The sequence below is a fragment of the Diadema setosum genome, chromosome 18 (genome assembly GCF_964275005.1).
Source record: "Diadema setosum chromosome 18, eeDiaSeto1, whole genome shotgun sequence".
In the NCBI taxonomy this organism is placed as follows: Eukaryota; Metazoa; Echinodermata; class Echinoidea; order Diadematoida; family Diadematidae; genus Diadema; species Diadema setosum.
In genome coordinates this window covers 2,485,173-2,498,538 of record NC_092702.1, presented here as the reverse complement: position 1 = coordinate 2,498,538, position 13,366 = coordinate 2,485,173, and the positions used below count along the sequence as shown (strand labels likewise).

The 13,366-nt window shown below is 36.9% G+C and overlaps 1 pseudogene; it reads right to left on the bottom strand.

Moving 5' to 3' along the window:
• Positions 1-11,161, bottom strand: part of LOC140241759 (casein kinase I-like) — a 44,596-nt pseudogene extending 33,435 nt beyond the window's left edge.
• Between the last annotated feature and the right edge of the window lie 2,205 nt (positions 11,162-13,366).

Here is a 13,366-nt window from a genome sequence, read left to right as displayed (position 1 = left end):
AGTCTTTAATGAAAATATAAAAAACATAGACTAGATGTACATTGTAATTACAAACACATATGATAAAAATAAGGGACCTGGTGCATAGAACTATGATAACCTCACATTTGATGGTACAAATGTGCCTCTGCAATCGTTGGTAACTATAAGTAATTTCTTGGGTTTGATTGGATATAATGGCGCGAGGGTAGATTCATCGTGAAGTTACACTGTATCATTCAATTTAATGCAACTGGGTCCACAGCAATTGAAATAGTATGAAGTCTATTGGACTACATTGTACACTGAACCCTACATGTACAATAACAAACTCCACATTAGTCTCTGATAACCAACCCATTAGCACTTGGGGAAAGGGCTGAAAGTTGAACAGTAAGTACACTTTTTAGTGTGTGGATAACTGTTCCTGACTTGGCTTCCTGCTCTCTAATGTGCCTACATGTTATGTACAGTGTAGCTGACCTACACTGTACACACGCACAGAAGGCACACAAGAAATGCAGGAAATGCATGATTTTCACCAGGCAGTTAGTTTGCTTTAAACACCATGTATTCCAAAGTGGGCAAATGTACAAGTTGTACGTATATAAGATGTAGCATCAGAACAGATTACACACGGCATTACCACTTGCCACAACTGAAATCAGTTCCCACTGGTGAAAACCACAAATATACACAATATCAGTAAAACTCACTTCTGTATGAACTGTATGTGACATGTGTACATGTATTGTAAAACATGATATATGTATTCTCGGCATGAATTTTTCGCGAATTGGAGTCCACGGCCTTTTTTGCGGCATGAAATTTTCGTGAACTGCCACTGGAATTCAATGCATATAGTGTAGACAAGAACTTTCGCGTGCATTTAATTTCACGAATCTTGGTGCTCGCGAAATTTGCGAAATTAAAATGCACGCGAACATTCCTTATCTTACAGTATGTACACTGCACTTTATGTACATTTGTGTAGCTAACCGGTATCTTGTACACTGTATATACAGGTGCACAGTTTATACAAAATGCTGTAAACCCCCATTTAAATATTTAAGAATGAAAATATCTGAAAGGCTTTGTCCCTGCACTAATAGATTAAAGATAACACTCTTTTAGAAGATGAATACAAATTTGACAATTTTGTAGTATATCAGATCGTATGACTAATTCATCTCAAGTGATATACACGTCAAAGTGTAAAACATATCCATTGCACACGTTGTACACTACCCTTAGTTATAGACTGTGATGTCATTTGCACAATATTTGGTTTTCAAAGCAAATTCCACTGGGGACATATTTTTTGATGACTCGTGTAATACAACATGCAGGCCTCTAGGATGCTGGATTATTACACATCCTACAAAGTACGTACAATGTAAGTGCAGTTGCAGGTTTCTTCATGTGAATTTGACAAAAGTCTTACTTTGATATCTCTGTGTAAACAACATTTACAAAATTAGAACAGAAAAATTTATGTTTGATTACACATATTGTTATTTCAATATCAGGATGCTCATTTAAATATAATCATCTGACATTTAGACTTTTGTGACTTTAATGTCTGTCAGACATTGAATAGTGTGAATATACTCACAGATTTGTTGCTGTGATCACACAATTTAATTCAAACAACTTAACTTTCCTTTTTGATGGGAAAATGATCCTCGAGCATACCACACAAACATAAAATTGACATTATAATCATCATAACAGGCCTAGTACAACTGATAGTAAATTAGTGTCACATTCATCAAACAGAATTTATGCGCATAGATTGTACTACAGTGTACATGTATGTCAACTATTGATGTATACTCTGACTACTCCATATCATTTAGCAAGCCTAACTTTTTTGGTTAAATTCATAATCTCGAAGTACAGTAATGAAGAGAGAAATGTACAATGTACAACACTTGCATGAACATACATGTATATACATTGTACATGTGCACATTGTATTCATGTCAAGATCAGAGTTGATGATTTCACATGTTATTCAATCTGTGAATTATTAGCACCAGACTCACAAAATTCACCAAAATTAAAAACCTCACAATATATAATTGTGTATAAAACAGTACTTGAACTGTGCGTGGGACACAACAAAACCAATTTTTTCCATGACATGCAAGATGAGAACATACATTGTACATAATGTACATGATGTACATTGTACATTGTATGTGTACATAATCTAGCCAGTGTCCACATAATGAAGTTTTAAAAGCTGGGTAAATACGAAGTAAAAGCACAAAGAGTGTGCATGACTCATTTCACACCGCTAGAAACTTTGAAGGGCAATCTGCCAAGGAGTTGATTAATATGGACAGAGAGGTGAGACATCAGCTGCTAGCTGTCATTGGTTTTGCTGTCCAGGAAAATGCTTCACACATTGTGTGCAATCATCATCCCTGACCACAAGGATGGTGGAAACACCAGTCACAAAGCACAAACAAGGACTTCTCCTTGAAAGATACTGGTAACATTGCTCTGAAATATAGAATCTAGTTAGCCTTAGTTTTGTATGGTTCCCGATTGAATATATGCCTTGAACCCATAAAACCTCAGAAGTTACATATTGTATATCAGGTATTTGGTAAAGAGGCACGCTCATGTACAATTTGGGGTTATGTGATTTGTTTAAAATATGTCTTTAGTTCAGCTTCATAGACTGGCAACTTCTCTTCCTCTAAGTGTGTGTTGTACATTGGTATTTTAATATTAATACACTGTACTACATCTACAGCCTTGATAAGTACTGTAATTGCTGCTGAACACATCATAAATTAATGCATGATGCACACGCCCAACATAATCCAAGGCAGTTGTGCGGCTTTCACATTACTGTACATTGCACATTGTAAATCAGTATGCAAAAATGACTATCACTACAGATAACGGGCCATTCCAGTTCATTTGTATATTTAATGTTTTCATGTATCTTGAGGTAAAGACCTAACTTTGTTGCTGTCTTTCTTTGTGACTGTACAGTACATTTGGAGGTAGAGACACGTATACAAACTCATTATGTTTTAATAGGGCTCCTTACAAGTGTATTTGTCTTTATTAATATTACTCATAGTGACAATCAGCTTAAAGTAAACTGGTAGATTCTTCTCCTATAAGCATGTGGTGCATCTGGCCAAATCGTTGATGTACACTGTACACTTTACAGTTGTAAATATGTACGGTATGTGCAGCCAGCACGTTTTTCTCTAGGAACATTCAGTACAATCCTGGTCATTCTTGAGAGGGTAAAATAATTCACGTGCAATGTTCATAGAGTTGTTGTGATACAGGTACATGGATGGCTCTCTGGCATGACAATCAATGCGGTAAAGTACAATATAAAACTGAATTCGGAAACAGATGAATCAAATCTAACATAACCAACCAATCTTATACAAGTAGGTCAACCTTTTCCTGCAATGGTTCAAATACTGAAGTGCAGCAATATACAACTGTACAGTGTACATCTGTACTCCTAATGGAAAATAAGCTGTGGCATAGGAATGAATGCCATTAGAAGATTCAATAATACAAACACCAATCAATGTTCATCCTTGTCCTCCCCTCCCCATTCTAATTAGATATCAAATAGACAATGAAGGCTTTGTTTTGGAAGTAAATACACCCATCTAAACACACACACACACACACACACACACACACACACAACCAATCACGCTGTATATGTTATCATATAGCTACTGTATAATGTATGTACCTGAAAGGTCCACTAATTAACAATGTAATAAAACAGTGTCTTCTCGTAGCAATGCTGTATGAGCCACTGGCACGTACAAGGCGTACATGTACAACGTATGTTTAACAGGCCTAAAAAGTCCTGTATATCAGTGGCCCTGAGCTGCAAAGCAACATTTGAATGAGGATGAGCCTACAGCTGTAAACAGGCCCACAGCTGTACAAATGTTGAATTAAAAACAAAAACAAAATGAGAAAAAAAAAACCCAGAAATGGGCTTCATACTCCTCACAGAGGTGTATCATACAGAAAACTTTCCTAAGAATGAGAGTAGGTCATAGATCTACACAGATGGAGAAGGAAAATATACAACAGAGATTTATCCTGTCATCATATACCGGTACATATGTAATAAAGTCTACCAACTGACATGTACTTATAGTATGTGTTTAACAGTGTTCTCTGTCAACTACAAAATGACCCTCATTGCAAAGCACAATGTACAGTTGTACCTAAGATGTCTATTGGAGTTACAGTGGTCATCTGACTTTATAAAATAATGCAGGATGATTTGCACTCAAAATTGCAGATTCCCGGACTGGAACCCTATTCCAATTATGAAACTGCTCTGCCAAAAACCCATGAACAATAGTGATAAGATTATGTCAAACACTTCTCATTCATAGCACAAATGGTAAAATTTCAGATTTTCTTTCACCTTTAACCTCTGACATCCTCTAGCTTTACACGTTGTACTTCCAGTTCAGAATAATTTACATGTGATTGAAATTGACCCATACATACCTGATCAGCCAGCATGAGGACGGTCTTCATTGTGAACTTCCTACCACAGAAGTTAAAGAGGTCCTCAAGGCTGGGCCCAAGCAGTTCCATGACCATGATGTTGTAACTGTGTCCCTGTCCATACCACCTATTAGAGAATCAAAATGAAATCCCCAATGACCTTCACACTGAAAGCACAAAGTTTAATAGGAAAGTTGTGCAATTTGAATTCAGATAAAAATTCTCAATACTACACATTTTCCAGATGAACAAGCAAAAAAAAAAAAAAAAAAGTTTTATACTACACGTCGTTAAAGCAATTCCATGCCATGCAGTAAAAGGCCAAATGCTTCTTTACAACTTGAGTTCACTCTGTGCAAAAATGTACACGTATATCATGTACAAGTAATATGAGTGGTGGACAGTATTAGCATTAATGTATTATGTATAACATATTAACATATTTCACATTGCAATGCACAATTCTAAGCACTGATGTTGATGATTATCAATAAGATTCCCAACAATGTTGCCATTTACTCAGTCAGCATCTTGTATCAGAAGACAACACGTAATTGTAAGTCTATGGTGGAAATTATCATGAGAGTTTATTACACCAATCATACATTGTATGACTCACTTGCATGACAAGGGTCATGTTTCTTTGAATACCATCCAACACAATAAAACTTCATTGCAATATTAATTTGTCTGAAAAGAATTAGTAAAATTTTACAAGCACATCAGTAAAAATTTGATCAAAACCAGATAAAAAAAATTATGGCAGTTATAAATTTGTGAAACTACATGTATGTTAATTTTTTCAAGACAGTTCTTGAACAGTATATACAAAATGTACAATGTACATGCTTTAATGTGCAAATGAATAAGCTTACATGAATGATGTCATCATCTCACAATTCTACATTGATCTTGAACAAAATAATGACGTAAATGCAATTTTTCTGTCATAAAAGTATAAAATATCATGTTATTCCTGGCTGAATTTGTTCAAAATAATAGTCACTCAAATACATCCGTGTATTACATGTACATGTAGGTTTTGAGACTGGGGCATAATTGTGTTTCAACATAAAAAGCTAAATATACAGTTGTATACCGGTAATGTAAAGATCTTGTGAACAAACTACATGGCAATTTGTGAGGAGATGACATCAACTCACTAATAATTCCGCAATATTCCAAGACTGTTTAAGAAGCGTTTCACAGAAATTAGCGAATCTTCACAATTTCATAACTTTACTATTTTTATCTGGTTTCTATCAAATTTTCACTGTCATGCGTATAAATTTTTCTTTGCAGACTGACTGGAATTCACTTGAAACAACATGCCACCGGTGATGACAAGTGTGATGAGTAATCACTGAAATACATGTAAAGTATAATGTACACAGACTGCCCTACAGTGTATACATGTATATCATGTGCAAACATTTGCGTGTTAGTCCAAGTTTGACATAAACAAGTCAACACCAACATTTTGCTGAATTCTGCCATGTTCATAGGCGCCGGAAGTGGGGGGGCAGGGGGGGCGGCCGCCCCCCCAATCCAAAAAGTGGGGGGGCAAAAGGCATTTTTGCCCCCCCAAAAAGCCCCCCCCCCAAAAAAAAAAAAATAATAATAATAATAATAATAATGAAAATAAATGAATAAACAAAGAAAATAAAATAAATATGTATATATATGAATAAAAAGGAAAAAATATGGCTACAAACGGCAGCTTTTGGACTGTAAAATGTCAAAATTTTCAAGCTCGCTCGCTTCGCTCGCTCACATCCAGCAGTAATGTTGAGCCCGGTGCGCCTCCCCCTTAATTTCTAAAGCGAAAAACGTAGCTACGACGGCAGTTGTTGCGACTCTAGAATGTCAAAATTTTCAAGCTCGCTCGCTTCGCTCGCTCGCATTGAATCGTTATGCCATTCTCCTAATGTCGCTGACAGTAATTGCCAGTAGTTGCGCCCGATGCCCCCACCCCTTAATTTCCAAAGCGAAAGATAAATATAGCTAGAAACGGGAGTTTTGGGACTGTAAAATGTCAAAATTTTCAAGCTCGCTCGCTTCGCTCGCTCGTATTGAATCGTTATGCCACTCTCCTAATGTTGCTGCCAGTAATTGCCAGCAGTTGCGCCCGATGCCCCCCCCCCCCCTTAATTTCCAAAGCGAAAGGTATAGTTACAAACGGGAGTTTTTGGACTGTAACATGTCAAAATTTTCAAGCTCGCTCGCATTGAATCGTTATGCCTCTCTCCTAACGTTGCTGCCAGTAATTGCCACCAGTTGCGCCCGATGCCCCCCTTAATTTCCAAAGCGAAAGATATAGCTACAAACGGGAGTTTTGGGACTGTAAAATGTCAAAATTTTCAAGCTCGCTCGCTTCGCTCGCTCGCATTGAATCGTTATGCCACTCTCCTAACGTTACTGCCAGTAAATGCCAGCAGCTGCGCCCGATGCCCCCACCCCCTTAATTTCCAAAGCGAAAGACGGGAGTTTTGGGACTGTAAAATGTCAAAATTCTCAAGCTCGCTCGCTTTGCTCGCTCGCATTGAATCCTTATGTCATTCTCCTAATGTTGCTGCCAGTAATTGCCAGCAGTTGCGCCCGATGCATCGCCCCATTAATTTCCAAAGTGAAAGATATAGCTACAAACCCCAGTTTATGGGACCGTAGAATGTCAACATTTTCAAGCTTGCTCGCTTCGCTCCCTCGTATTGAATCGTTATGCCTTTCTCCTAATGTTGCTGCAAATAATTGCCAGCAGTTGCGCCCGATGCGCCCCCATTTATTTCCAAAGCGAAATATATAGCTACTATTAAAACTCCAGTTTTGGAACTGTAGAATATCAAAATTTTCAAGCTCGCTCGCTTCGCTCGCTCGCATTTTATTGTTATGCCATTCACCTTATGTTGCTGACAGTATATAATTTGTCGATCGTTTCACACCGTCATTCCATAATCCATGCAAGGAAAACTTACAATGTTCCTCAATGACTGCGTTGTTGAATGTATCACATTCCGTAATGTATTGTAGTCCCATTATTGCTCACGCACACACGCACAATATATATATATATATATATATGTATATATATATATATATATATATATATGTATATATATATATATATATATATATATATATATATATATATAATAGATGTGTGTGTGTGTGTGTGTGTGTGTGTGTGTGTGTGTGTGTATGTGTGTATTGTGTATAACATATGCATGGTCTAATCTTGAGCCCCCTCCAGTGTTTGCCCCCCCAATCCAAAACTGCTTCCGGCGCGCCTGGCCATGTTATCAGTGCTATGCACCTTAAAAATGACAGGAAAGAAAAAAAAAAAACATGAGAGAAATCATAACTGGAAGTTATTAAATTGTAAGAGCTGATCAAGAATTAAAAAATTGAAGTTCCTATGAAGAAATAATGTGATTTTCAGATAGACAGGAAATAAACAATATATATATATATATATATATATATATATATATATATATATATATATATAAATATATATATATATCATAAAAGAAAAACCTACAGTGGAAGAGGAGGGAGTAAATTAGGTGTAGATTTTGTTTATGTTTATGTGTGTACTTATGGGTGTACAAATTGTATGTAGGCATGGAAGTTAAGTATGAGCGTGACTGCATTATAATAAGTGTTTATTCAAATAACATGAATAAGTTTTCTAATGGGCTTATGAGCAGAACAGTGAGTTTGCTTTTTGACTGTCAGCAGTGGATGAATTGGAACAAATCCCTTTCCATGAGAGAACAATGGTATGAGTCAGCTGATCAAGGATACATGGAAAAACTCATGCAACTTACCATGTTAATCATAATACCAACAAAAGCAGCTCCTGCTTTTAATATCACATTCATCACAATCTTCCTATTTTCATTATCGATATTCTAGAAGTAGAATTACATGAAATCTGATGACAGAAATAATAGATTGCACTTGTTTTATCAAATTGAAACATATTCATAATAAAATGTACAGGACACTTGACTTGAAAATGTACATTGTACATGCAGCTTCTGTGATGGCTAATGTATCATGTGTGTCTGAATATGTAATATCCATCCACTTACTTCATTGTTGGAATACCAGGACCTCCATGTAGTATTTTGTACAGCTTGCTTTCATACAGCAACTGCGGGTGTCTCGCCTTTTCTGCCTCCAATTTGACAGCCACTTCCTGCAAAGAATTAAAGCAAACTGACGAGTATGTGTATGATCTACTCAGTAGCTTAAATGTAAATAATATCAATCGGCAGAATCATCAATGCCTAATGGACAAAAAAAAAGAACAAAAAAAAAAAGAGAGAATGTTTTGAAGTGCTCACTACATTTACATTATTTATAAATAGGCAAACTCTTCAGGCACATGTTTTGACGAAGTTTGTGACTTCCAAGTTTCCTTTTGACACCTCAAGCCTTATCTCCAGCCAGCTACACATTCATGGGGTTTGTTTGGTGTTGCAAATAAATATCAACACTTCACAGGTTATCACTCACAGCTTGTGGTCATGATATACACCTGTATGTGACAGACGGTGCCTTGCCTTCAAAGTGGAGAACCACAACACAACTACAAAACTTATAACAATTTATACATAACTTATAGACATTTTGTATGTACGTTACTCACGTAAAGTGCATGCTTATAATATCACAGAAGGTACATAAGTCCATAGAGAGCCCTCACAATAAGTCCATTGAACAAAAAAATGGCACTTTCTAGCACAATCCCTGACCGTTGGGGTTCATCGTTGCAGAATTCAAAATGGCACGTGGACCAGAGGCACTCAGTAAATGCAAATTATGCGTGCGCGTGCGTGGCTGGAAGTGCAGCGATCTACTGTGTGCGTGTGCGTGGCTGGAAGTGCAGCGATCTACTGCGTGCGTGCGCTCTTTGGTAGCAGCAAGCACGGTCCGATCGCGATTATCCGATGTACCCTTCGCACATGCTGCAAATAATCTTCATTTTCGGTAAGTTGTGAAATCTGTTTGTCAATATCGATAACATAACAGTTGTGTCATTAATAAAGATTACATTTAGTGAGTTTGAGGTGACAGAAAAATGTCAAGTATCAAAACTCATAAGCGATCGTAAAGCGATCCCTGAGCTCTCTTTGTGTTGTGGGCCGTCCCGTACAGCCCTGTCGTTATTTATACAGCGACTGGGCTATGTATACATGCCGGGTATGCACCATCATATTGTTCTAGCAGTAAGCACCCACGACTATTGGTTAAAATGTGCACATCAGTGAATGTACTGTGGGGAGGGAGGACTGGAGGTTCAACTCATCGTTGAGTAGTGGGATTGTAATTAAAAATGTAAGCCTGGAAATTTCAGCTCAAGGATTGAGATGTTGTGAGTTCAGCTCACCATGCTACATCTATGTTTGTCGTATGTACAAACTACATTACAGTTAACAGTGTTTCTTGCCGCTGTGTGTAGGTACATGTACACGTACACCATACAAATTAGATCTACTGCAAATCACTCATGACACTTTCCTTTGTAAAAATCAGTGCATGCTTAGTGAAAATTAACTGGGTATCATCAGCAGCATGCAGCAGCAGGATGCTGCCATTAACAATATTTAACCACTTAAACCACTATTCCACTCCAGTATCATTAGTCACTCAGATTCAGCACACACGGCCACACTAAATCAAACATTATTCTTCTAATAATATTTCTTTTTTATTCCTTTACAAAAATTACTGTACCAAAATTTGACCATGCCCAAAATATAGGTAGGGACTAGGGGTAGGCCTCCTAGGCCTAACAGTTAGTCTATGCCTAACCGTTACTAGGGAGAATCTAGAAATCGACTTTCAGTAACGTTAGATCTAACGTTAGATCTACCTTGTTAACGTTTAGACCCTCTTTGGAATCTGAAAATGACATCAATGTTGCACAAACAAAAGATTTTGTAATCTCATTGTTCATGTGGATCATGGCATCTTCATTTAGAACGCGTAATCCAGGAATAGATTTACAAAGACGGATTATCACGGAGTTTGTGAATTTTAATGAATAAAATTAAAGTTTACGTTTATAGTGACTTCCATTGCAACAGTACAAAAATCAGTTTGACCATGAACACTCAACACTGGAAGTGGAACAGTCTGAATTGAAAACTGCTTGACACGAGTTAAGTTTAAATATGTTAATGGACAGCAAACATTCATTCAAGAGTGACGCTTACCTCTCCATTTTGAGTGTTGATCCCCAAGTAGATGTCGCCAAACGACCCACTTCCTATTTTCCTCACAAGACGGTATTTATATTTTTCGCTACCAACTAAGAATTCACGTCCAGACGATTGACATGCTCCTGCATGCAAACCTGCAGCTGAAGGCGCAGCCGACATGTTTTCTCCCTAAGATTGCGCCTATGCAACTGAGACTCTCTACCTTTATCTACAGGAATACTGAAATGAAAAGCACAATTTTGACGGTGTTTCACCCGGTTTCATTGCGGATAAACATCACACTACATTTCTATCCTACCAATAAAATGTTGTTTGAAAGCACAGTCATTGTACTTGTTGATAAATCAACAAAATCGGGTAACAACAAAAAGTACTTCGCCGCTTTTCCTGGAATATGATTACTGCACAGCTAGCTATGTTGATTGTATGTACAAAGTACATAGGATTCACTGCACACAGTACGTTACGCAGTCAGTACACACAGTCCACACGGTACCGAGTCTCGGATCTAACGTTATCAATCGCACGTCGATAGACACACCATACATTACATTGTGCGTACGTACCCTGCTCACAATACAGTATACAACATTCTGTGAAAAACGCATACCGCACGTTTGATGTGCGTACGCGTACGTACGCCCTCTGAACCTACCTAGTACAATGGTACCTGCAATCATATTTTGGATACCAATCACGAGAATCCGCGCGTGCGGCCGTCGGACGACACAAAGACTTTGACCTCTTTGCTGTTCACAACAAAATATAGGCACCCTTCGTATTGCATTATGGGACAATAAGAATCAAATAATTGTAACCAGAGCAACTTGCCCACGGAGAGTAACGCCCTTTAGGGCGGGGTTGATACGAGGAGGGGATAAGAAGGGTGGAACGTGACCTGTGCAGTCGTCTTTGATATTTTCGGCGAAAATGTTTCTGTACTGCAAAGTAATTCAACACCGTCAAAGATTCATCATACGAATGCTACTTTTATTTGAGATGTTAACTGTTTTTATGCACATGAGTTGTTCTTTTTCATCCTAATGTAAGATTATTAATTCTTGCTTCGACTAACTTTTATTGTATAAACTGATTGACAAATTACACTTCATCGACGTGAATAAACGATTATTCTGCATTTGAACAGTATAGCCACGACATAAATCGTGTTCTTACTGTCTTTTTTTTTTTTTTTTTAAGAACAGATTAGTTGTGATGCACTTATGACCAAGTCATAATTAGGGTATTGCTGCACCCGATTGTGTCATTGTTCCAATGGTAGCTTTTGAATTCCAGACATAGGCATATACATTTCTGATCTTTCAACTAAACGGCAAACTTAATTGTGTGAATATTATTGTTCCAAAGTGCCATCCGTAGAATAAATTACTGGATTCATATTTGCTGTTTGTTGACCATAATAACCTAATTACGTATTCACTCATTTTGTTTAATCTGAAACTAATTGCGCTGTCGATAATCATATCAAATTGTTTTTTACAAGTCTGGAGGATACTAAAGACTCTTTACCTTCAAAAATATCTATTATCGAATAATGTTTAAATGTTCCCCAATGAAAACCTGTAAATATGTACACATAGCATTGTTCTGTTAATATTGCAAATACGAAATATAATTTGTATTCTCGAAAGGACTGGCCTCGACTAGCCTGCACGATATTGACGATTCTTCTTTTACCAACAGTGTTCTTTAACTACTATGGACTATTTTTTTTTTACTACATGTATATTGACAATGTTCGTTATGTTAGTATTTGGTAAATTTTATTTCGCTTCATTTCATTTAATTTCAATTCATTTCAATTCAGTTCACTTCAGTTCAGTTCAGTTCAGTTCAGTTCAGTTCAATTCAATTCGTTTCGTTTCGTTTCATTTCATGCTGCACATTGCTAGTGTGCAGCATGTGGTTACTTGTTCTCATTTTATCATACACATAAAATTATGTGAGAAGACTCTTCTGTACCCCGAGTATTAATAGTCATTCTCTTATGTTTATCCTTTAGTTTGGTCTTTAGATGTACCAGTGCTCCTCATCCTGTTCTCCACACTATGGCTTTTGTTGGGACCTACAAGTTGTACAGTCAACAAGCTTTGCTTTTTAGTTAGGTTCCTTCGTATTTCTCTTTGCATTCTTTTACTTTGATTGAAAATGACACATCGACCGCTATGTACTATGCATATGTTTGTATTTCTATTTCTTTTTGTATATATCCAAGCTGGAAATTATGTATTATTATATTTTGTTATATTTTATGTATTTTCGATCGAGAAATACGAAAAATAAAAAAATAGAAAAGAAATAAATTTCTGAGTTCAAATGCTGCCAAAAACTTACGTCATTAGACAAGAAAAAACGTAATTAATCTATTCGAGTACGCATGAACCTGATATTATCATACTCTGTACCATGATACTATGTCATCAAATAATTAATAGATAAATGCATACATAGATTGACCGTCTACGTCAGATGATCAGGATTATTTTGTTTGACCCCATGTGAACCAGTGGTACATAACGGATACTAGAACAATAAACTAGAATAATCAAAGTTCCCATGTTTTCCCCTGATGTTACAGCATAAGTAAGTTGAATTGAGTTTGTCGT